We start from the raw sequence: 25,438 nt of genomic DNA on the forward strand, positions 1-25,438 counted from the left end.
ATCTAGGTACCCCAGTAGCAGGAGCTGAGATGTATCTAGGTACCCCAGTAGCTAGAGTTGAGATGCATCTAGGTACCCCAGTAGCTAGAGTTGAGATACATCTAGGTACCCCAGTAGCAGGAGCTGAGATGTATCTAGGTACCCCAGTAGCAGGAGCTGAGATGTATCTAGGTACCCCAGTAGCTAGAGCTGGTATGTGTATAGGTACCCCAGTAGCTAGAGTTGAGATGTGTGTAGGTACCCCAGTAGCTTGAGCTGAGATGTATGTAGGTACCCCAGTAGCTAGAGCTGAGATGTATGTAGGTACCCCAGTAGCTAGAGTTGAGATTTATGTAGGTACCCCAGTAGCTAGAGTTGAGATGTGTGTAGGTACCCCAGTAGCTTGAGCTGAGATGTATCTAGGTACCCCAGTATCTAGAGCTGAGATGTATGTAGGTACCCCAGTAGCTAGAGCTGAGAAGTATGTAGGTACCCCAGTAGCTTGAGCTGAGATGTATCTAGGTACCCCAGTAGCTAGAGTTGACATGTATGTAGGTACCCCAGTAGCTAGAGCTGAGATGTATCTAGGTACCCCAGTAGCTAGAGCTGAGATGTATGTAGGTACCCCAGTAGCTAGAGCTGAGATGTATGTAGGTACCCCAGTAGCTAGAGTTGACATGTATGTAGGTACCCCAGTAGCTAGAGCTGAGATGTATCTAGGTACCCCAGTAGCTAGAGCTGAGATGTATGTAGGTACCCCAGTAGCTAGAGCTGAGATGTATGTAGGTACCCCAGTAGCTAGAGCTGAGATGTATCTAGGTACCCCATTAGCAGGTGCTGAGATGTATCTAGGTACCCCAGTAGCTAGAGCTGAGATGTATCTAGGTACCCCAGTAGCTTGAGCTGAGATGTATGTAGGTACCCCAGTAGCTAGAGTTGAGATGTATCTAGGTACCCCAGTAGCAGGAGCTGAGATGTATCTAGGTACCCCAGTAGCAGGAGCTGAGATGTATCTAGGTACCCTAGTAGCTAGAGCTGATATGTGTATAGGTACCCCAGTAGCTAGAGTTGAGATGTGTGTAGGTACCCCAGTAGCTTGAGCTTAGATGTATGTAGGTACCCCAGTAGCTAGAGTTGAGATGTGTGTAGGTACCCCAGTAGCTAGAGCTGAGATGTATGTAGGTACACCAGTAGCTAGAGCTGATATGTGTATAGGTACCCCAGTAGCTAGAGTTGAGATGTGTGTAGGTACCCCAGTAGCTAGAGCTGAGATGTATGTAGGTACCCCAGTAGCTAGAGTTGAGATGTATGTAGGTACCCCAGTAGCAGGAGCTGAGATGTATCTAGGTACCCCAGTAGCTAGAGTTGAGATGCATCTAGGTACCCCAGTAGCTAGAGTTGAGATGTATGTAGGTACCCCAGTAGCAGGAGCTGAGATGTATCTAGGTACCCCAGTAGCTAGAGCTGAGATGTATGTAGGTACCCCAGTAGTTAGAGTTGAGATGTATGTAGGTACCCCAGTAGCTAGAGTTGAGATGTGTGTAGGTACCCCAGTAGCTAGAGCTGAGATGTATCTAGGTACCCCAGTAGCTAGAGCTGAGATGTATGTAGGTACCCCAGTAGCTAGAGCTGAGATGTATGTAGGTACCCCAGTAGCAGGAGCTGAGATGTTTCTAGGAACCCCAGTAGCTAGAGTTGACATGTATGTAGGTACCCCAGTAGCTAGAGCTGAGATGTATCTAGGTACCCCAGTAGCTAGAGCTGAGATGTATCTAGGTACCCCAGTAGCTAGAGCTGAGATGTATGTAGGTACCCCAGTAGCTAGAGCTGAGATGTATGTAGGTACCCCAGTAGCTAGAGTTGAGATGTATGTAGGTACCCCAGTAGCTAGAGCTGAGATGTATCTAGGTACCCCAGTAGCAGGAGCTGAGATGTATCTTGGTACCCCAGTAGCTTGAGCTGAGATGTATGTAGGTATCCAAGTAGCTAGAGATGAGATGTATGTAGGTACCCCAGTAGCTAGAGCTGAGATGTATCTAGGTACCCCAGTAGCAGGAGCTGAGATATATCTAGGTACCCCAGTAGCTAGAGCTGATATGTGTATAGGTACCCCAGTAGCTAGAGTTGAGATGTGTGTAGGTACCCCAGTAGCTTGAGCTGAGATGTATATAGGTACCCCAGTAGCTAGAGCTGAGATGTATGTAGGTACCCCAGTAGCTAGAGTTGAGATGTATGTAGGTACCCCAGTAGCTAGGGTTGAGATGTGTGTAGGTACCCCAGTAGCTAGAGCTGAGATGTATGTAGGTACCCCAGTAGCAGGAGCTGAGATGTATCTAGGGACCCCAGTAGCTAGAGCTGAGATGTATCTAGGTACCCCAGTAGCTAGAGCTGAGATGTATCTAGGTACCCCAGTAGCTTGAGCTGAGATGTATGTAGGTACCCCAGTAGCTAGAGTTGAGATGTATGTAGGTACCCCAGTAGCTAGAGCTGAGATGTATCTAGGTACCCCAGTAGCTAGAGCTGAGATGTATCTAGGTACCCCAGTAGCTAGAGCTGAGATGTATGTAGGTACCCCAGTAGCTAGAGCTGAGATGTATGTAGGTACCCCAGTAGCTAGAGCTGAGATGTATGTAGTTACCCCAGTAGCTAGAGCTGAGATGTATCTAGGTACCCCAGTAGCAGGAGCTGAGATGTATCTAGGTACCCCAGTAGCTAGAGCTGAGATGTATGTAGGTACCCCAGTAGCTAGAGTTGAGATGTATGTAGGTACCCCAGTAGCTAGAGTTGAGATGTGTTTAGGTACCCCAGTAGCTAGAGCTGAGATGTATGTAGGTACACCAGTAGCTAGAGCTGATATGTGTATAGGTACCCCAGTAGCTAGAGTTGAGATGTGTGTAGGTACCCCAGTAGCTAGAGCTGAGATGTATGTAGGTACCCCAGTAGCTAGAGTTGAGATGTGTGTAGGTACCCCAGTAGCTTGAGCTGAGATGTATGTAGGTACCCCAGTAGCTAGAGCTGAGATGTATGTAGGTACCCCAGTAGCTAGAGTTGAGATGTATGTAGGTACCCCAGTAGCTAGAGTTGAGATGTGTGTAGGTACCCCAGTAGCTAGAGCTGAGATGTATGTAGGTACCCCAGTAGCAGGAGCTGAGATGTATCTAGGTACCCCAGTAGCTAGAGTTGACAAGTATGTAGGTACCCCAGTAGCTAGAGCTGAGATGTATCTAGGTACCCCAGTAGCTAGAGCTGAGATGTATCTAGGTACCCCAGTAGCAGGAGCTGAGATGTATCTAGGTACCCCAGTAGCAGGAGCTGAGATGTATCTAGGTACCCCAGTAGCTAGAGCTGAGATGTATGTAGGTACCCCAGTAGCTAGAGCTGAGATGTATGTAGGTACCCCAGTAGCTAGAGCTGAGATGTATCTAGGTATCCCAGTAGCTTGAGCTGAGATGTATGTATGGTACCCCAGTAGCTAGAGTTGAGATGTGTGTAGGTACCCCAGTAGCTAGAGCTGAGATGTATGTAGGTACCCCAGTAGCTAGAGCTGATATGTGTATAGGTACCCCAGTAGCTAGAGTTGAGATGTGTGTAGGTACCCCAGTAGCTAGAGCTGAGATGTATGTAGGTACCCCAGTAGCTAGAGTTGAGATGTATGTAGTTACCCCAGTAGCAAGAGCTGAGATGTATCTAGGTACCCCAGTAGCTAGAGCTGAGATGTATGTAGGTACCCCAGTAGCTAGAGTTGAGATGTATGTAGGTACCCCAGTAGCTAGAGCTGAGATGTATCTAGGTACCCCAGTAGCAGGAGCTGAGATGTATCTAGGTACCCCAGTAGCTAGAGTTGAGATGCATCTAGGTACCCCAGTAGCTAGAGTTGAGATACATCTAGGTACCCCAGTAGCAGGAGCTGAGATGTATCTAGGTACCCCAGTAGCAGGAGCTGAGATGTATCTAGGTACCCCAGTAGCTAGAGCTGGTATGTGTATAGGTACCCCAGTAGCTAGAGTTGAGATGTGTGTAGGTACCCCAGTAGCTTGAGCTGAGATGTATGTAGGTACCCCAGTAGCTAGAGCTGAGATGTATGTAGGTACCCCAGTAGCTAGAGTTGAGATTTATGTAGGTACCCCAGTAGCTAGAGTTGAGATGTGTGTAGGTACCCCAGTAGCTAGCGCTGAGATGTATCTAGGTACCCCAGTAGCTAGAGCTGAGATGTATGTAGGTACCCCAGTAGCTAGAGCTGAGAAGTATGTAGGTACCCCAGTAGCTTGAGCTGAGATGTATCTAGGTACCCCAGTAGCTAGAGTTGACATGTATGTAGGTACCCCAGTAGCTAGAGCTGAGATGTATCTAGGTACCCCAGTAGCTAGAGCTGAGATGTATGTAGGTACCCCAGTAGCTAGAGCTGAGATGTATGTAGGTACCCCAGTAGCTAGAGTTGACATGTATGAAGGTACCCCAGTAGCTAGAGCTGAGATGTATCTAGGTACCCCAGTAGCTAGAGCTGAGATGTATGTAGGTACCCCAGTAGCTAGAGCTGAGATGTATGTAGGTACCCCAGTAGCTAGAGCTGAGATGTATCTAGGTACCCCATTAGCAGGTGCTGAGATGTATCTAGGTACCCCAGTAGCTAGAGCTGAGATGTATCTAGGTACCCCAGTAGCTTGAGCTGAGATGTATGTAGGTACCCCAGTAGCTAGAGTTGAGATGTATCTAGGTACCCCAGTAGCAGGAGCTGAGATGTATCTAGGTACCCCAGTAGCAGGAGCTGAGATGTATCTAGGTACCCCAGTAGCTAGAGCTGATATGTGTATAGGTACCCCAGTAGCTAGAGTTGAGATGTGTGTAGGTACCCCAGTAGCTTGAGCTTAGATGTATGTAGGTACCCCAGTAGCTAGAGTTGAGATGTGTGTAGGTACCCCAGTAGCTAGAGCTGAGATGTATGTTGGTACACCAGTAGCTAGAGCTGATATGTGTATAGGTACCCCAGTAGCTAGAGTTGAGATGTGTGTAGGTACCCCAGTAGCTAGAGCTGAGATGTATGTAGGTACCCCAGTAGCTAGAGTTGAGATGTATGTAGGTACCCCAGTAGCAGGAGCTGAGATGTATCTAGGTACCCCAGTAGCTAGAGTTGAGATGCATCTAGGTACCCCAGTAGCTAGAGCTGAGATGTATGTAGGTACCCCAGTAGCTAGAGTTGAGATGTATGTAGGTACCCCAGTAGCTAGAGCTGAGATGTATCTAGGTACCCCAGTAGCAGGAGCTGAGATGTATCTAGGTACCCCAGTAGCTAGAGTTGAGATGCATCTAGGTACCCCAGTAGCTAGAGTTGAGATGCATCTAGGTACCCCAGTAGCAGGAGCTGAGATGTATCTAGGTACCCCAGTAGCAGGAGCTGAGATGTATCTAGGTACCCCAGTAGCTAGAGCTGATATGTGTATAGGTACCCCAGTAGCTAGAGTTGAGATGTGTGTAGGTACCCCAGTAGCTTGAGCTGAGATGTATGTAGGTACCCCAGTAGCTAGAGCTGAGATGTATGTAGGTACCCCAGTAGCTAGAGTTGAGATGTATGTAGGTACCCCAGTAGCTAGAGTTGAGATGTGTGTAGGTACCCCAGTAGCTAGAGCTGAGATGTATCTAGGTACCCCAGTAGCTAGAGCTGAGATGTATGTAGGTACCCCAGTAGCTTGAGCTGAGATGTATCTAGGTACCCCAGTAGCTAGAGTTGACATGTATGTAGGTACCCCAGTACCTAGAGCTGAGATGTATCTAGGTACCCCAGTAGCTAGAGTTGACATGTATGTAGGTACCCCAGTAGCTTGAGCTGAGATGTATCTAGGTACCCCAGTAGCTAGAGCTGAGATGTATGTAGGTACCCCAGTAGCTAGAGCTGAGATGTATGTAGGTACCCCAGTAGCTAGAGCTGAGATGTATGTAGGTACCCCAGTAGCTAGAGCTGAGATGTATGTAGGTACCCCAGTAGCTCTAGTTGAGATGTATGTAGGTACCCCAGTAGCTCTAGTTGAGATGTATGTAGCTACCCCAGAAGCTGGAGCTGAGAAGTATTTATAGGTACCCCAGTAGTTGGAGTTAAGATGTATCTAGCTATCCCAGGAGCTAGAGTTGAGACGTATCTAGGTACCCCAGTAGCGAGTTGAGATGTATCAAGGTGCTGCAGGAGCTTTGGGAAGAGAGAATGAACACCCTTCCCTGAATACATGTCTGTTTTATTGTCTGTTCAGAGTGTGTTCCCTCATTAAAAAGAGCAAACAGCAGTGCATTATGGTTATTTTTCTAAATTTGTTTGTACGATATGTCAAAGTGCTGGGCAAACAGACAGCTAATAAACAATCATCTTAATACCGTGCGTCGGCTAATGGTACCATGTGTCGTGACAGGAGCTTTTCAAATCTGTCTTTAATTAATGAATTTTGAAATTTGTGCATTATTTCTTGAAAGGGATCACTAGCCTACCCAGGATTCCTAACAATCCCCTTTCAAGAGAATAAAGAGTCTTCTTGGTAAAGGGCATGAAGAGAATGCTTTCCGTAACTAATCGCTGAAATGCAAATTCAAAAAAATGCAGAAGTGTATTGCCACCATGTCCGGAATCATTATGCACATTGGGTAGTGATGTTTCACTGAAGCAAACAGGATTACAGTACATGTATGAGCTAGTGATTTGTAATTCGTTTGACCATGTACATGTAATAGAATATGTCAAGCGTTGCCGAGGTGAGTAATAACTTCCTGTCACATTGCCATAAGTGACCAATGGGATAGGGGAAGTCATACACAAGGAAGTAATTATGAGAATGGTTTAGCGGTAAAGCATATTCCCAGAGAGAAAGACGAATGCAAAAACATTCACAAAAGGAAACACCTGCATTGTGCCCAGCCGTGTTTATTTCATGACCATTCAGCCGTAACTCTTACTCAACAAGCATGACTGACAAGAGTGAAAAATGTTTTTTCCCCAACTCCCATCAGGTCCTAAACACCTGCTGGCCATTCTCCGCCTCCAGGTAGAAAACAATAACATCACCAACAAGGAAGTAACCTGTGTTCAAGTTGAGTACAACTGCTGCCTTTTGTCTAAGATCAAAATGAGTTCCCATGACAGGTGCATCGGCAGTTTTATGACAGGATTATGTAAGCACTATAATTATAGTTAAGTTTCACTTTACAAACCAGAATGAGGCTGCAGAAATGAGGGGATTGGCCTTTCAGAAATGCCCAGGCTTTAATTAAAATATACCACATCTGTCACATCCACTCTGCCTATTAGCATAATGCTTGAAAGCGTAAGGAGAGTGAATGCTAGTTAAATTCTAATTTACCCTTCATATTATGAAAAATAGTGTCAAATGTTTCGGAAAATACGTTTTCATACGATTTCATTACCCGCTGAGTTAAGTATTCCAAATATTGTTTCGATTTATGTTAATATTCTTGATGTGTTATGAGGATGTGATAAGCTATGTACTAATGATGCGTCATTTAAAATTATTTTTAATCTGCCAAAGGTATTTGTTAAGAATACATAGGAAAGATAGTCTCGAGCAGGTTGCACGGTTTCTCTAGGAGATGTCAAGAAGGTAAACTTTTAGCATTATTTGTTTTTTTAATACTTTATTGAAATAATGAAATGACTTTCTGTTGATAAAATGTAATAGTTGAAAAGGCTATTCCTCCACACATTTTTGTTTCAGGTTTACTTTTATGACTCCACCTATAAATCTATGCCTGACAATATGAGTAACCTAATTGCTACATTGTTGAGTATCTGGCGAAAGATCAGGTTGTTTCACACACATTTCTATTGCAGTATCTAGATGTATAAAGATGTATAAAGATTTACCTCTGTGTAGATGATTTCCATTACCTTTTCACCCTCACTCAATTTTATGGGATGAAAACTACCTCATGTTGCTCAATGTACTAAAACTCCAGGCAGTTCACCACTCCAATATAGATTTCTGTGGGAGGGAAGTGGTTTTGTTCTATTCACTTTCCAGTATTAATTGTCTAGTGCTTGTGTGATGTAATTCCCATCTACAATGGACCAGAAGTCAAAGATGTCTTGTCTAATGTCTTACTGTATCTCACCTCAATGGCTCCACTCTCATCAAGTTACAACTCTCATCAAGTTACCACTTAATAAGGAGAAGATGATGGATTGTGTGGATATGCTTAAAAATTAAACACATGATATGATAATCATTAATCACAGAGTACTCCACAACCCAAATACACCATACTGTACAGCCAAACCCAGTCATGCTGATGAACTCTGACACATACACCCCTTCACATGCATTCAGAACATACAGTACCAGTCAACATTTTGGACACACCTACTCATTCAAGGGATTTCTTAATGTTTTACTATTTTCTACATTGTACAATAATGGTGAAGACATCAACATTATGAAATAACACATATGGAATCATGTAGTAACCAAAAAAGTGTAAAATAAATCAACATATATTTAATATTTTATATTCTTCAAAGTTGCCATCCTTGATGACAGCTTTGCACACTCTTGGCATTCTCTCAACCAGCTTCACCTGGAATGCTTTTCCAACAGTCTTGAGTTCCCACATATGCTAAGCACTTGTTGGCTGCTTTTCCTTCATTCTTGACTCTGCGGTCCAACTCAGCCCAAACCATCTCAATTGGGTTGAGGTCGGGTGATTGTGGAGGCCAGGTCATCTCATGCAGCACTCCATCACTCTCCTTCTTGGTCAAATAGCCCTTACAAATCCTGGAGGTGTGTTGGGTCATTGCCCTGTTGAAAAACAAATGGTAGTCCTACTAAGTGCAAATCAGATGGGATGGCGTATCGCTGCAGAATGCTGTCGTAGCCATGCTGGTTAACCCTTGTGTAGTCTCATTCTGTATACTCCCCTTGCTCTAAGGGAAAAAATGACCCGCCTTTACTAAATCCCTAAAATAAAGCAGCTTAATTGAATTTTGAACCCCAAATTTATTTGCATGAAGAAACAACCTGTCATTCATCACAAACTTTGTGAATATCTGGATTTTCCCTCTTCACAATGCAGAAAGAGTGCATTTAATCAGTGGAAACATTTTTTTTTTTATTACAACACACCTGTCATAATTGTTTTCTTTGCTAAAGCTTTAATATTATTATTATTGCTAAAGGTACTGCATAGGTGTAAACATACATTTTTTAGCAAGAGATATAACTTGTATAACCTAAGAAAATAGCAGAAATGTGCAGAAAGTAGTTTTGAATGCATTTTACTGAAGGGAAACAGTAAGTCTTGAACTTTTTTGGCAACATGTTGATATATTATTATACAGTGTACAATGAGGAATTCAACTACAAAATACTGGTCTTCTTCCATATTTTGAACCATTGCCCCCACCCACAAGGTGTATAAACAACAACAATATGTCACTGATCCCTCCGGAATTTTCTATACGCACACCTTCCCCTATTCCCACTGATTAGTACTTGTATAGGTGTGCCCTTTAGTTTCCATTGGGCCATCGATTATTATTACTATGTCCATTGGTGCGTGTGAGTACCTGGCTGTATGTTTTGGGCTTTCGTGGCCTTGTGGACTGTGCAGATAATTACAGGTCTCATCCCGTGTGTTAATCATTGCCGTAATTTGGGGTATAATAAAAAAAACTATTACGCATTCCTGCGCCTGTCTCCTGAATCAATGTTACCAATGTGACAGAATAATATATTATTAAGGGAGACAGTGGGAATGGCCCGTCCGACGACACTGCGACTGGTCCGTCCGGCGCTGCCACAACTTCGGCAGCTGCAACTAGGTCGTCCAAAGTCACCACAACGGGTCCGTCCGACAACACAACTTCAGCAGCTGCAACTGGCCTCCCGACGCCGCCACAACCCGTCCATCCAATGCCACTGCTACTCAGTAGCGTGCCGTGGGCCTGTGGCCTGGGCCTTCAGTGAGGTCCTACACAGTCCCACCCGAATTAATCCACCTCTTATTACCATCATTATGATGCCATGGCTCTAGACACTATACATTTAGACAGAAACGCAGTATAACCAGGCGTTGCATCACCTTGTAATTTACATTTTTATTCAGAGAATTGCAGGGGAAGAGTACAATACAGTACAGTTCAACTAATAGGCAAGAACATAGTCGAGTGCAACAGAGTTATATTAATATTCTTCTTCTATCCATTTCTGGTCCACAAACTTTGAGCTTTAAGCCCCCCCCCCAAAAAAATACAATGTGTTCACTAAACAGCGCATTGTCACACCCAAAGCAGTTTCACCGTGATGATAAAGACATAACTATTCACTGAAAATGAAAGAAAGAAAACACATAATTTGCAACATAGGCTATTTGCCATTTTATTTTGTTAATATATAGGCTATTTAATATTAACGAAATAAAATGCGAAACATACATACACATTTAATAAAAAATAAAATGCATTGTATGCCTACTCACCAAAGACTGATTATTTGAACACAAAATCCTTCCTCCTTTCTTTCCTCAAGAAGACTTCAATGACTCTGTTGTACAGTCTATCTGTGCGTTTTAGTTACACCAATAAGTCCTTTTCTATCGACATGGAGGCTAATGCTGAAAGCCGAGTCTGTCCAATAGCATTTCTGGAATACGTTTTGATTCGCTTTAAGGCCGAGAATGACCTCTCGACAGAAGCCGTGGACACAGGGATGGTCACTGTCAAACATGCCAATGTGTAAAGTTGCCCCATGTCCTCATTCAGATTTTTCTGCTTAAGGAAATCAAGAAGATCAGAGGGACTTTTCCCTTCAAAATCAGTCATAGCATACATTACAGTCAGTTCTGTTTTTAGCTTGGATAGGTGGAACAGTGTTTCGTGACTCTCTGTTATGCTGGAGGAGGCTGATTGCAGGATTTTTTTCCGGTAGGTCTGAAAGTGCTGGGGGTCCAGGAGGGAGAGAAACATACATTTTTCGTGGTCTTGAAACCTGTTTCGTATCTGGCAAAGAATGTTGTCCAGAATATTGCTGTGGAGTTGTTGGTAGTATGTGCGAGGGTCTCCTTGTGCTGGGCCTCTACGTGCGCTGGGTGAACTTGAGATGCGCGCTGTGTCATCGTAGATTTGACTGAACCTGCGCCTCTCTCGCTCAATTGTGTCACAAAACTCGTTCACCCTTGTCAGGCAGAATTGTACATCCAAAGTTTGTTTCTGTAGAATTCCAAAAAGCACATCCGAATAATTAAAAATCCCATTGAATGTTTCAAGCAAAAAACAAAACTCAAAATCATCCAAACGTGCATTAAATCCATCAGCCATAAGCACAGTATCCCCATCATGGTCATCATGATGTTCCAGTAAGTGGTTAAACAGCTCCTTTAGGGCAACTCTCTCTTCAAAGACTGCATTAACCAATCTAGATGTATATTGCCACCTCGTTGGTGCAACCTTAGGAAGACGACGCTTGCAGATGTCATCCAGCAGTTGCGTGCGCTTAGAGGATCGTGAGAAAAATGCTGCAAGGCCATTGAGGTTGGCAAAGAAGACCTTGCATTCTTTAAGGTTTGAGGCTCCTTGAGTCAGTACTAAATTTAGTCGATGTGCATAACAGTGAATGAATAAGGCCATCGGTGCCCTCTTCTTAACTTTAGTCTGCACCCCATTGAGTCCAGATGCCATGACTGCCGCGCCATCAAAGCACTGTGCCACAACTTTAGCCAGACTACATTAATTTTCCTCCAAGAAACGGAAAATAAGAGTGGCAATGTCATCAGCTCGCTTGCCGCTTGTCATATCTTCAAATCGGATAAATCACTCTTTGACTCCTGTGTCCGTGCTGCATTTCCCACATCTGTGGTCTCGTCCACCATAACAGCAACAAAGGGAGCTTTTTTAATCTCCATTTTGATCTCTTCTCCCATCACTTCAGCAATAGCATAAATTAGGTAATTTTGTATTTTGCCTGACGTCCCAATGAACACTTTGTTAGTGGACAGGTGGTATTGTAAATCTGTGTTGCTTTCAGAAAGAAAAGAAATAATCTCCACGTCGTTCCCTTTGTTTGTGGAGTCAGCACTTTCATCGTGTCCCCTAAATGAAAGTTCCTGTTTACTCATCGTGTCCCCTAAATGAAAGTTCCTGTTTACTCATCGTGTCCCCTAAATGAAAGTTCCTGTTTACCCAAAAACATGACACATTCAATGAGTCTTTTCAATATTTCCCTATTTTTCTTCACCTTTTCATTGTGCAGCTCCATTGCCCTGCGCGCTTGTTCGTTGAGCTGTAGATCCACTCGGGTGTCCCCAAAAGTTTTCAAAAGCACCATTGCTTGTAAGTGCCCAGCCATACTTTGGTGTCTCGTTGCTGCCTTGCTTAGACAATTCAAGTTTGCAAAGCCAGTGTGGCTCCAAACACCAAATCGATCACTTGCAAATAATAGGCATTCCCAGCAGTACAGTTTGCGGTGCTTCTCGGAGCCTGTGAGCCATTGATAGCGCTCGTAGTTGGAACTTTGAAAGTGGCGAACGAACCCTTTTCCCACCTGTGACAGGCTTTGTAGCGTCGGCATCGGGCGACCTCTCGTTACAATGTCTAACTTTTCTTGAAAAGTTCGTCTTGAGAATGGCGTTATGATTATATCCTCGACCAAATCGATATCTTCTCCTCCTTCCGCCAGTGTGAGTTGAAAAAACAGCTTAGTAGTACACAAATTAATTTGTTTATCAAATTCAGTTTCCTAGTTCTAAGGTTCTGCATATACCTGCCCATAGGACCTGCCTCTCAATATTGGCAATCCAATCAAAAGACGAGCACGCACTACGCCTGCTAGCTGGCTCCTGTGTAACACTGGAGCCAGCCAGCAGACGTACAATAGCCAACTCTAAAGCTGATTGGTTGACACTAATGTTTAATTTCCATTCACTTTAAGCTACAAGCGCCCGCAATGTTGATTCTGAAGGCCTGAGGGCAGATTTTAGACCCCTGGCAACACATGATGGCTGAATATGATTGGATAAAAGATCTAACATAAAGACCAGTCCTCCAAATCTCAACCTGGGGCTGGAAGCAGTGCAACCAAGAGGAAAGCTATGAAATGAAGAGTATAACTCTTACTCTGGGGAATAATTTAATACATATTTGTGGGAAAATATATTTAAAAAATATATATATTCTGATGATGTTTAGGCCAGCAGAGAAGGCCTTGCTGACCCTGACGGCCCACCACTGCTGCTACTGGTCCGTCCGATGCTGCTGCAACTTCGGCAACGGCAACTGGCCCGTCCAACGACGACGCAACTTCGGCAGCTGCATTGGGTCCCGATCGACCCGCACTGTGTTCCTGTGATTGTCCTCGAAGCCAGTGTTGCTGCTACTAGCAGCGTGTCGGGGACGGGGGGGGGGGACTGTCACAGATCCATCTGGAACTTTCATTGCGCACACCTGTCCCCTTTTCCCACTGATTAGTACATGTATAGGCCCTTTGGTTTCCATTGGGCTGTCGTCTATTGTTACTATGTCCGTTGGTGCGTGTGAGTACCTGTGCTGTGTGTTTTGGTCTTTCGTGCCCTTGTGGATTGTGCAGATGATTACGAGTCTGTTTATCATCATGCGCGCATGTTATTTATTCAAGGTACTCCTCGCTCTTTTGTTTGGGTTTCAATCCTGCGTTTTTGTTACATGTTTGTTTGGTCTTCGTCCCTGTGCCCTTTCATTGTTACCAAAGTGACACAATAAATACGAATAAAATAAGATAATAGATACAAAACAAAAATGTGAAGAACATAAATCAATCAACTTTAATTAGCACATGTCGGACAGTATGGAAGTGTGTGTGCATGGACTTTGCAGATGCATTTCTCAGATGTGTATTTGTTTTACAGTCCTTCTTTGGGGGCAGAATTGGTATCTCCTCCCTTTGCCTGCGCAAGCTGTAGCCTACGGTGGATCAGGACAAGATTCAGCCCCTTGAGCAGCTTTCACAAGTGCTGCAAAGGCTGCTGTGTGGGGGAGGTGCTCCCTTCTTTGAATGTGTGGGGTTGCTAGTGCCTTTCCCAGCTGCTCCAGGAACACCCTCCTCTTGTTCCGCATATCAGGCATCCAGGTAGGGTTGATCTTGTTCCATATCATGAAGGCATTGTATGAGGACACATCAATGATGTTATGGAAGATGACCAGAAGCCAGTAGGCAGTCATTCTCCTACAGCTGTAAGTTCCAATCACCATGTCCAGGTTGTCCATGCCTCCTTTGTTGTTGTTGTAGTCCAGGATGATGGCTGGCTTCCTGTCCTCATGATCACTGATCTCAGTCGTTTTGTGGAGTGTGCTTAGGAGGACCACATTCTTGTTCCTCTTTGGTGGTGGTGAAGGTAAACTTTGTTGAGAAGGCCTTTCTCCCCCTTGTTGTGAGGAGTGCAGGGGGGAGCTCAGGCTTGTTCTTTCTAACTGTGCCAACCATGGTGATCTTCCTCTTCAGGAGCTCAATCAGTACCACACATGATCTCAATTTCTCTCTCTCTGTGTGTGTGTGTGTGTGTGTGTGTGTGTGTGTGTGTGTGTGTGTGTGTGTGTGTGTGTGTGTGTGTGTGTGTGTGTGTGTGTGTGTGTGTGTGTGTGTGTGTGTGTGTGTGTGTGTGTGTGTGTGCCTTTGTGGTTTTTGTGATGTGTAAATTATTTTATTAATGCCGGGTCAACAATGACCCGAAAGCAATATTTGTACCCTGGTGGTGTACAGCTTTCATGGAAATATTAACAAAGGCGATGTTTCACTTTAGTCTAATGTTGGGTCACTTTAGGAAAAGTCATCAAATTTCAAGATTTCAGGTGTTCTCTGCTTTTAAACATAGTGGCGGGTCATTGTTGACCATTAAGACAACACAAGGGTTAAGTGTGCCTTCAATTCTAAATAAATCAGTGACAGTATCATCAGCAAAGCACCCACACACCATCACATCTCCTCCTCCATGCTTCACGGTGGGAACCACATATGCAGAAGTCATCCGTTCACCTACCGTGCTTCTCACAAAGACACGGTAGTTTCATCATAGCACTTGATGGTTTTTACGACTGCAGTTGACTGACCTTCATGTCTTAAAGTAATGATGGACTGTCATTTCTCTCGTTGCTTATTTGAGCTGTTCTTGTCATAATATTTACTTGGTATTTTACCAAATAGGTCTATATTCTGTATACCCCCCTTACCTTGTCACAACACAACTGATTGGCTGAAACGCATTTATGACGGAAAGACAGTCCACAAATAACTTTTAATAAGGCAGACCTGTTAATTGAAATGCAATCCGAGTGACTACCTCATGAAGATGGTTGAGAGAATGCCAAGAGTATGCAAAGCTGTCATCAAGGCAAAGGGTGGCTACTTTGAAGAATCTCATATATAGGCTATATTTTGATTTGTTTAACACTTTTTTGGGTTATTACATGATTCCATTATTATTTCTACCATAACGAGGAGTATTATGTTACTAACAGAGTGACTCTCCACAACCTACTTATTAAAACCAGCTCTGTCTATTAACCACTATTGCCCTCACACCACAGCACTCTCTCCTTCTATAAAACATATTGAACATGATATGGCTGTGAGTTGTCCACATGATTTGATTTATTTGATCGACATAAATATTGTTAGGTAGTTATGGTTGCTTGGCAATGAGAAAATCCTATTGACATGTGCTCTAGAGATTAATAGGCTATGAAGAAAAGTCATTTCATAAGTCAATTATTGAGTGTGTCTATATGTTTGTATTTGTCCTTGGTTGTGTTCATAAGGGCACGTAACGGAAAACTAAATATAGGAACGTTTCAGATAGGACAAGTCCAGGTTGTCCCTCTCTGTTTAGGCTCCCATGTGGCACAGCGGTCTAAGGCACTGTATCTCAGTGCTAGAGGTGTCATTACAGACCACGGTTTGATCCCGGGCTGTATCACAACCGGACGTGATCGGGGCGGCGCACAATTAGCTCAGTGTCGTCCGGGTTAGGTAAGGGTTTGGACGGGATAGGCCTTTACTGTAAATAATAATTTGTTCTTAACTGACATGCCTAGTTAAATAAAGTTTAAATAAAAAAAAATCTTCTGTTTGGTGCTTATTGAAAACGGCCCTGGTTGTGTGATGTCAGGTCACCTGGCTGTGTGGTGTCAAACGCCCTGGCTGTGTGCCTGTAAGGCCCCCTGGCTGTGTGATGTCAGGTCACCTGGCTGTGTGGTGTCAAACGCCCTGGCTGTGTGCTGTAAGGCCCCCTGGCTGTGTGGTGTAAGGCCCCCTGGCTGTGTGCTGTAAGGCCCCCTGGCTGTGTGGTGTCAGGCCCCTTGGCTGTGTGATTTCAGGCCCTCCACCTGTGTAATGTCAGGCCCTCTGCCTGTGTAATGTCAGGCCCTGTGCCTGTGTAATGTCAGGCCCTCTGCCTGTGTAATGTCAGGCCCTCTGCCTGTGTAATGTTAGGCCCTCTGCCTGTGTGATGTCAGGCCCTCTGCCTGTGTGATGTCAGGCCCTCTGCCTGTGTAATGTCAGGCCCTCTGCCTGTGTAATGTCAGGCCCTCTGCCTGTGTAATGTCAGGCCCTCTGCCTGTGTAATGTCAGGCCCTCTGCCTGTGTAATGTCAGGCCCTCTGCCTGTGTAATGTCAGGCCCTCTGCCTGTGTAATGTCAGGCCCTCTGCCTGTGTAATGTCAGGCCCTCTGCCTGTGTGATGTCAGGCCCTCTGCCTGTGTAATGTCAGGCCCTCTGCCTGTGTAATGTCAGGCCCTCTGCCTGTGTAATGTCAGGCCCTCTGCCTGTGTAATGTCAGGCCCTCTGCCTGTGTAATGTCAGGCCCCCCATGACTGTCAGTTAATAATAAGCTCAGCACCTGTAAGTATTTTAGCCAATTTCAAATTGTTCATCGCAGAGGCATTACATTCATTGTGAAAATAGGACAACCTGGTGACCTTTTTAGACCTAACCAGCTAAAGTAAAGGCTATCCCGTTTAATTTCAGCACTGAGACAACCTCAGTAATGGTGAATGGAGAACAACTTAAATGGCAAATAATTGACGGAACATATTTTATTTTCCCGTCAGGAAAGATGACGTGTGACAACATAACAGTCCCAATCAGATGTGTTTCTGCAGCTCCACGGAGACGGGTGGGGGTGGCAGATGGGACGGGTTGGTGTGAGTGTGAGTGTGTGTAAGGAAGCTTACCAGCCACACATCAACCCCATGGCCCCTGAACCCCAGGCCCCTTGATGCCAATTATCAGACAACCCTGAAATAGCTGTCAGGTGGTGGCACAGGACCAGATCATCATTTGATTATGATGTCCTCAGGGATCTCACAACGACTAATCAGTGAGTTACTTTTAAAAATAGAGAGAGGGAAAAAAATGCATGATTATAAATTATTTTCCCTTAAAGGAAATCCAATGTATTAAAGTGAGGAAAATATAACACGCTCTCTCTATGATCAGAAGGCTTGTTTGAATGTTCATCAAAGGGACCCTGCTTTGATGAAGTGATGAGATGGATATCACACACATATAATATACTAATCTACCACAAATCACAGCTTATTGCCAGATGTCTATGTCGTCAGACAATATTACAAATGGAGTCAGGTGGGTATGCTTTGGACTATTTCAATGGAAGTTATTGCTGGATAGGTATACTGCATCAAATTGTTAACATCTTAGACAGTTTTAAAGTACGCATTACCAATGAATACACATCCAAGTCAAGAAATCTGACCAGATGAGAGTTAGCATGCGGATCGTGTCTCCATGCCAGACATGAACATGCTTTGATGAGGAAGACTTTACTGGGGTATCCAGTAAACATTGCCTCAGGGTATTTGTCTACCACTGGTCTGAGGGAGGGGACGGTTGGAGACGACGCTTGGCTCCCCCCGGGAATCAAAATTGAGCAAACCTTTCTCAAACGTAGATTAGTGTTTGGAGATGGCCGTCTCCTTGGGCAGTATTGTTGGCTGACCTAGATTAGGAATAGGGTGAAGTTGTCCCTGTAGATGCTGATAAGTTTTGCATTTTTCCCACTAATGGTTAAGGTTAGCATTGGGGCAGAGGAAGCTGATCCTAGATCTGTACCTGAGTTTATCCCACATTATAAAGAAGCATGTACTGTAGATTCTCTAAATTGCGCCATCATTTCAGTCTAATCTTGAGGAGACACTCATGATGGTAGTTGTTGGAATTCATAATCTTTCTCTTAGTGGGGAAGATTTTGTCACGTTCTGACCTTTATTTCTGTTGTTTGTGTCATTATGTAGTATGGTCAGGGAGTGAGATGGGGTGGGCAGTCTATGTTTGTTTTTCTATGATTTGGGGATTTGTATGTTTCGGCCTAGTATGGTTCTCAATCAGAGGCAAGTGTCATTAGTTGTCTCTGATTGAGAATCATACTTAGGTAGCCTGGGTTTCACTGTTTGTTTGTGGGTGATTGTCTATGTTGATTGCTTGTGTCATCACAGATCTCATCACAGATCTGCTTGTGTCATCACAGATCTCATAGCTTCACGGTTGTTATTTGTTTATTGTTTTGTATAGTGTGTTTCAGTGTTCAGTGTTTTCATCATTAAATATCAAGATGAACACAAACCACGCCGCATTTTGGTCCTCCTCTCCTTCCCAGGAAGAATCCCGTGACAGATTTACTAAATACAGGTGGGTATGCCAACTTCATTTGAAACAAGTGAACAGTATCCAATGGCTTTTTTCACTACAGTATTTCAGAATAACCAAACCTGACAATATATGCCCAAGATTGGGCTTGCAGTGGTCTAAGCTACTAAGGTATAACCTGATGCAAGTGGGTCATACTGTATAATGTCTGCAGTCATCATGTCATGTCTAATTGTGATTAGTGTTAGATTGTATTTTAGCAAACTGTAGGATTGTGTGTATGCAACATAATACTATTAAACACATTTCATATCTTCAAACAGGTAATAGATAGCAAACACAATATTATCATATGCTTTACATATTCTTCCAGGTTTATACCATATGCTCTCCATACATGGATTTGATGGCAAACTCGCTTGAATGCTTAATCCCTCCTAATGCAATTGTATTAGGTAGCCTTATTCCCCCATTGTGACTTCCAACTACACATTGTCACGACTTCCGTGAAGTCGGTCCCTCTCCTTGTTCGGGCGGCGTTCGGCGGTTGACGTCACCGGCCTTCTAGCCATCGCCGATCCACTTTTAATTTTCCATTTGTTTTGTCTTTGTCTTACACACCTGGCTAGAATCCCCCAATTACTTGTTCATTATTTAACCCTCTGTTCCCCCATGTTTGTTTGTGAGTATTGTTTATTGTATTGCGGTCCGTATTTGTGGCCTTGTATTATTACGACGTGTATTTTGATATATTTGAGTAAAATTGCTTTCATTACTCATATCTGCTGTCCTGCGCCTGACTCATCTAACCAGCTACACACAGACACTTTACACACATAGAGAGAACATACTGTTTTGTATGCATTACCTACTGATGCTTATGTCAAGTATTGCATGTGCAATCACATGAACACGATTTGTTAGAGCTGCCTTAAGAATCGCTTAATCTTAAATAAATATTATTGGACCTGCCTGGGGTAAATTAGGAGAATATGTTATAATTTTATTTATAACATATAGTAATAATCAGATATTGGGTCATTGAGTCGGAATCATGATTGCTATTCCATATATTAATATACAGTGGATGAGTACAATCCTGTTTAATAAAACAGCGAGTACAAAGGATGGTATCTTACTATCAAATTACTTTTAACATTCATCACAGTGTAAAATGTGAGAATTAGAATGCATGTTCTATATCAGTCATGGCCGGTATCATTCATGTACAGTGCCTTGCGAAAGTATTCGGCCCCCTTGCACTTTGCGACCTTTTGCCACATTTCAGGCTTCAAGCATAAAGATATAAAACTGTTTTTGTGAAGAATCAACAACAAGTGGGACACAATAATGAAGTGGAACGACATTTATTGGACATTTCAAACTTTTTTAACAAATCAAAAACTGAAAAATTGGTCGTGCAAAATAATTCAGCCCCTTTACTTTTAGTGCAGCAAACTCTCTCCAGAAGTTCAGTGAGGATCTCTGAATGATCCAATGTTGAACAAAATGACTAATGATGATAAATACAATCCACCTGTGTGTAATCAAGTCTCAGCATAAATGCACCTGCACTGTGATGGTCTCAGAGGTCCGTTAAAAGTGCAGAGAGCATCATGAAGAACAAGGAACACACCAGGCAGGTCCGAGATACTGTTGTGAAGAAGTTTAAAGCCGGATTTGGATACAAAAAGATTTCCCAAGCTTTAAACATCCCAAGGTGCACTGTGCAAGCGATAATATTGAAATGGAAGGAGTATCAGACCACTGCAAATCTACCAAGACTTGGCCGTCCCTCTAAACTTTCAGCTCATACAAGGAGAAGACTGATTAGAGATGCAGCCAAGAGGCCCATGATCACTCTGGATGAACTGCAGAGATCTACAGCTGAGGTGGGAGACTCTGTCCATAGGACAACAATCAGTCGTATATTGCACAAATCTGGCCTTTATGGAAGAGTGGCAAGAAGAAAGCAATTTCTTAAAGATATCCATAAAAAGTGTTGTTTAAAGTTTGCCACAAGCCACCTGGGAGACACACCAAACATGTGGAAGAAGGTGCTCTGGTCAGATGAAACCAAAATTGAACTTTTTGGCAACAATGCAAAACATTATGCTGGGCGTAAAAGCAACACAGCTCATCACCCTGAACACACCATACCCACTGTCAAACATGGTGGTGGCAGCATCATGGTTTGGGTCTGCTTTTCTTCAGCAGGGACAGGGAAGATGGTTAAAATTGATGGGGAAGATGGTTGGCGCCAAATACAGGACCATTCTGGAAGAAAACCTGATGGAGTCTGCAAAAGACCTGAGACTGTGACAGAGATTTGTCTTCCAACAAGACAATGATCCAGAACATAAAGCAAAATCTACAATGGAATGGTTCAAAAATAAACATATCCAGGTGTTAGAATGGCCAAGTCAAAGTCCAGACCTGAATCCAATCGAGAATCTGTGGAAAGAACTGAAAACTGCTGTTCACAAATGCTCTCCATCCAACCTCACTGAGCTCGAGCTGTTTTGCAAGGAGTAATGGGAAAAAATGTCAGTCCATCGATGTGCAAAACTGATAGAGACATACCCCAAGCGACTTACAGCTGTAATCGCAGCAAAAGGTGGCGCTACAAAGTATTAACTTAAGGGGGCTGAAAAAATTTGCACGCCCAATTTTTCAGTTTTTGATTTGTTAAAAACATTTGAAATATCCAATAAATGTCGTTTCACTTCATGATTGTGTACCACTTGTTGTTGATTCTTCACAAAAAAATACATTTTTATATCTTTATGTTTGAAGCCTGAAATGTGGCAAAAGGTGGCAATGTTCAAGGGGGCTGAATACTTTTGCAAGGCACTGTAGTAGTGATGATCCCAAAACTGTTACATTTCCGTCTACATTGTTATTATGTGAGGAACTTTTCTTATCCCTCATAACCACAGTATTGGAAATATCGTTAACACTACTTAGGAGGAAGTCACAGAGTACAATAAGGCGAGGGTTTGCAAGGCCTTTTTATGAATACCTTTAGATAATGACTGTTTCTCTAACATGAGACAAAGATGGCTAGACATTCTTGAAAATGTTCACAGACAGCCTTGTGTGCCAGTGGCTAAGAGGCAAGCTTTTTTAAAGCATTTCCAGAACATTTATTGCATTGAACATGTTCAGACTTGTGCTACCAAGCACTTTTTATATTTGTTCACATTTTGCACATTGGTTCTCCCACCAGGGGCATATGTGCATGGGATTTCAGTGATGGAGTGTGTTCATTTGATCCTTACAATCATCCCATCATATTTACCCTGGATGTTTGCTCACAGGGCTAACCAAACAAGATAAGATATCCCCTCAGATTCAAATCCCCACTGAAGCAGTCAACCACAGCAGATTCCTAAACATGCGCTGTCCTACATGTATAACTGTCGTTCAGCTGGAAGAGGCCGTTTCATTGCTTTGATAACACGGCAGAACAGCACAGTACAAAAGAGGATTGTTCATACGAAGACTAATGCTGGGATTAGGGCAGACACAATACCTATCCCATGCTGTTGGTGAATAGATCCAAGGAAGGACGGCTAGAGGGATGAATGGTAAGTCTAATATATCCCTAAATGGTCAGTCTAATATACAATGTACATTGGATTTTGGGTAAATTGATTTAAATTCCATATGAGCATAAAAACACAATCTAAAACGCAAATGGGCACCACAAATTTTCTCAGGAATACAGCAGTGAAATGCTACTTGAACTAATACCATTTTACAGATGTATTCTTATATTGTCCTATAAAGTCAAAGGTTAAAAAACCTTGGTGTAGGTTGCAAATGTTTCATGTTTCAATTTTGACTAAAGCACAAACTGTGTGTCTCAAGTAAATGTTACCACTTTTAAAACATAAAAAAATGGATCTTGCTTTGTAGTTCATTGAAAACTCAAGGTTCTCAAATAGCATGTCCTGTGCTCCTTTGCTCTACGTCTGAAAGTACAACTAAGCAATTCAATACATTCTCAAGCAATGACTGCCGTCAGCTCCAGTGTTTTTGACACAACAAATAATTAGCCATGACCATTGTCTACACACAGTATGTCTCTATAGCTGCTTGATGGGGAATGTTTACAATTGGACACTCATAGTAACATCTAATACAGTGCCTTGCAAAAGTATTCATCCCCCTTGGCATTTCTCCTATTTTGTTGCATTACAACCTGTAATTTAAATTGATTTTTATTTGGATTTCATGTAATGGACATACACAAAATTGTTAAAATTGGTGAGGTGAAATGAGAAAAATTACTAGTTTCAAAAAATTTGAACAAATAAAAAAACGGAAATGTGGTACGTGCATATGTATTCACCCCCTCTGCTATAAAGCCCCTAAATAAGATTTGGTGCAACCAATTACCTTCAGAAGTCACATAAGTAGTTAAATAAAGTCCACCTGTGCGCAATCTAATCTAAGTGCCACATGATCTCAGTATATATACACCTGTTCTGAAAGGCCCCAGAGTTTGCAACACCACTAAGCAAGGGGCACCACAAAGCAAGCGGCCCCATGAAGACCTAGGAGCTCTCCAAACAGGTCAGGGAGAAGTACAGATCAGGGTTGAATTATAAAAAAGTATTAGAAACTTTGAACATGCCACGGAGCACATTTAAATCCATTATTAAAAAAATGGAAAGAAAATGGCAACTCAACAAATCTGCCAAGAGAGGGCCGCCCAACAAAACGCACGTACCAGACAACGCATGGGTACACACACACACACACACACACACACACACACACACACACACACACACACACACACACACACACACACACACACACACACACACACACACACACACACACACACACACACACATACACACACACACACGGGGGCATTCATCAGAAAGGCCACAAAGGGACCGAAGATAACCCTGAAGGAGCTGCAAAGCTCCACAGCGGTGATTGGAGTATCTGTTCATAGGACCACTTTAAGCCGTACAATCCACAGAGCTGGGCTTTATGGAAGAGTGGCCAGAAAAAAATCCAGTGCTTAAAGAAAAAAATAAGCAAACACATTTGGTGTTCGCCAAAAGGCATGTGGGAGACTCCCCAAACATATGGAAGACGGTACACTGGTCAGATGAGACTAAAATGCAGCTTTTTGGCCATCAAGGAAAACTCTATGTCTGGTGCAAACCCAGCACCTCTCATCACCCCGAGAACACCCCCCCACAGTGAAGCATGGTGGTGGCAGCATCATGCTGTGGGGGATGTTTTTAATTGGCAGTGACTGGGAAACTAGTCAGAATTGAAGGAATGATGGATGGCGCTAAATACAGGGAAATTCTTGAGGGAAACATGTTTCAGTCTTCCAGAGATTTAAGACCGGCACAGAGGTTCACCTTCCAGCAGGACAATGACCCAAAGTATAGTGCTAAAGCAACACTCGAGTGGATTAAGGGGAAATATTTAAATGTCTTTAAATGGCCTAGTCAAAGCCCAGACCTCTATCCAATTGAGAATCTGTGGTATGACTTATGTATTGCTATACCTCAGCAGAAGGCATCCAACTTGAAGGAGCTGGAGCAGTTTGCCTTGAAGAATGGGCTAGAAACCCAGTGGCTAGATGTGCAAACCTAATAGAGACATACCCCAATAGACTTGCAGGTGTATTTTCTGAAAAAAGGTGGCTCTACAAAGTATTGACTTGGGGGGAGGGATATTTATGCATGCTCAAGTTCTCTGCTTTTGTTCTTCTTATTTCCTGAGATCCTTGTGACATGTGGCTGTGCATTATCATGCTGAAACATGAGGTGATGGTGGCGGATGAATGGCATGGCAATGGGCCTCAGGATCTCGTCCGTATCTCTGAGCATTCAAATCTCCACTAGGTGCTTGATATGCCACACCTGTCAGGTGGATGAATTATCTTGGCAAAGTAGAAATGCTCACTAACAGGGATGTAAACAAATTTGTGCACAACATTCGAGACAAATATGCTTTTTGTGGGTATGGAAAATGTTTGATCTCTTTTATTTGAGCTCATGAAACAAGGGACCAACACTTTATTTTTGTTCAGTATATATTTCCACACAATGAGGTTGGAATAATATTGTGAAATTGTGAATGATAAAGCCCTTTAAGTGTAAGAGTTGTTTGAAAAGACTGCCTGATATTTCAATTTGTTTTGGTGGGATGGAGTTTAGGCCTGCCCGGCGGCATCACCATGCGATAAATCGGTTAATACACCAATAAGAAAGAGAGTTCCAAACCCCTCTGCCAATAAAAACTTGTTTTCAGTTTTCCTACCCCACTCAGACCACTCAGACAGACCTAGCAAACTTTGCTTGAGAAAAATATATTTTTGTTTCTTTCATAGCATTTTAATTTAGAACAATCACAGTAAGGTTGTTATTGTTACCCAGAAATTATTTGATATTGAGATGTAAAAAAAGTAATAAAACAGCTGCATTGGACCTTTAAAGTTATATTATAACAAATAACTAATTCAAATCAATTATGTTTGCAAGTTAGTCTACTGATTAAACAAAGTAGTCACAATCCAGTCCACCACTGTCAAATGTTTGAAGTCAAAACTACCTGTGAATGTAACAAATCTTAAACTACAGCAAAGGGCGATGACCGAGCCATTCATCGAATACTTGGAGTTTGTGGTCAACGGAATATCCCTAATCAATTATTGACATGCCAATCTGGGTTATCAGACCCCACAGCATCACTCAACCATCTCTACCTCTGCAACTGCACCAGCTTGTGGTCATCAGCCAATCCAATGAACCTTAAAATGGTGGTGAGGGAATTGAGAAAGGGAATACCCTGTGCCAGTCA

Source organism: Oncorhynchus masou, chromosome 32 (genome assembly GCF_036934945.1).
Source record: "Oncorhynchus masou masou isolate Uvic2021 chromosome 32, UVic_Omas_1.1, whole genome shotgun sequence".
Lineage (NCBI taxonomy): Eukaryota > Metazoa > Chordata > Actinopteri > Salmoniformes > Salmonidae > Oncorhynchus > Oncorhynchus masou.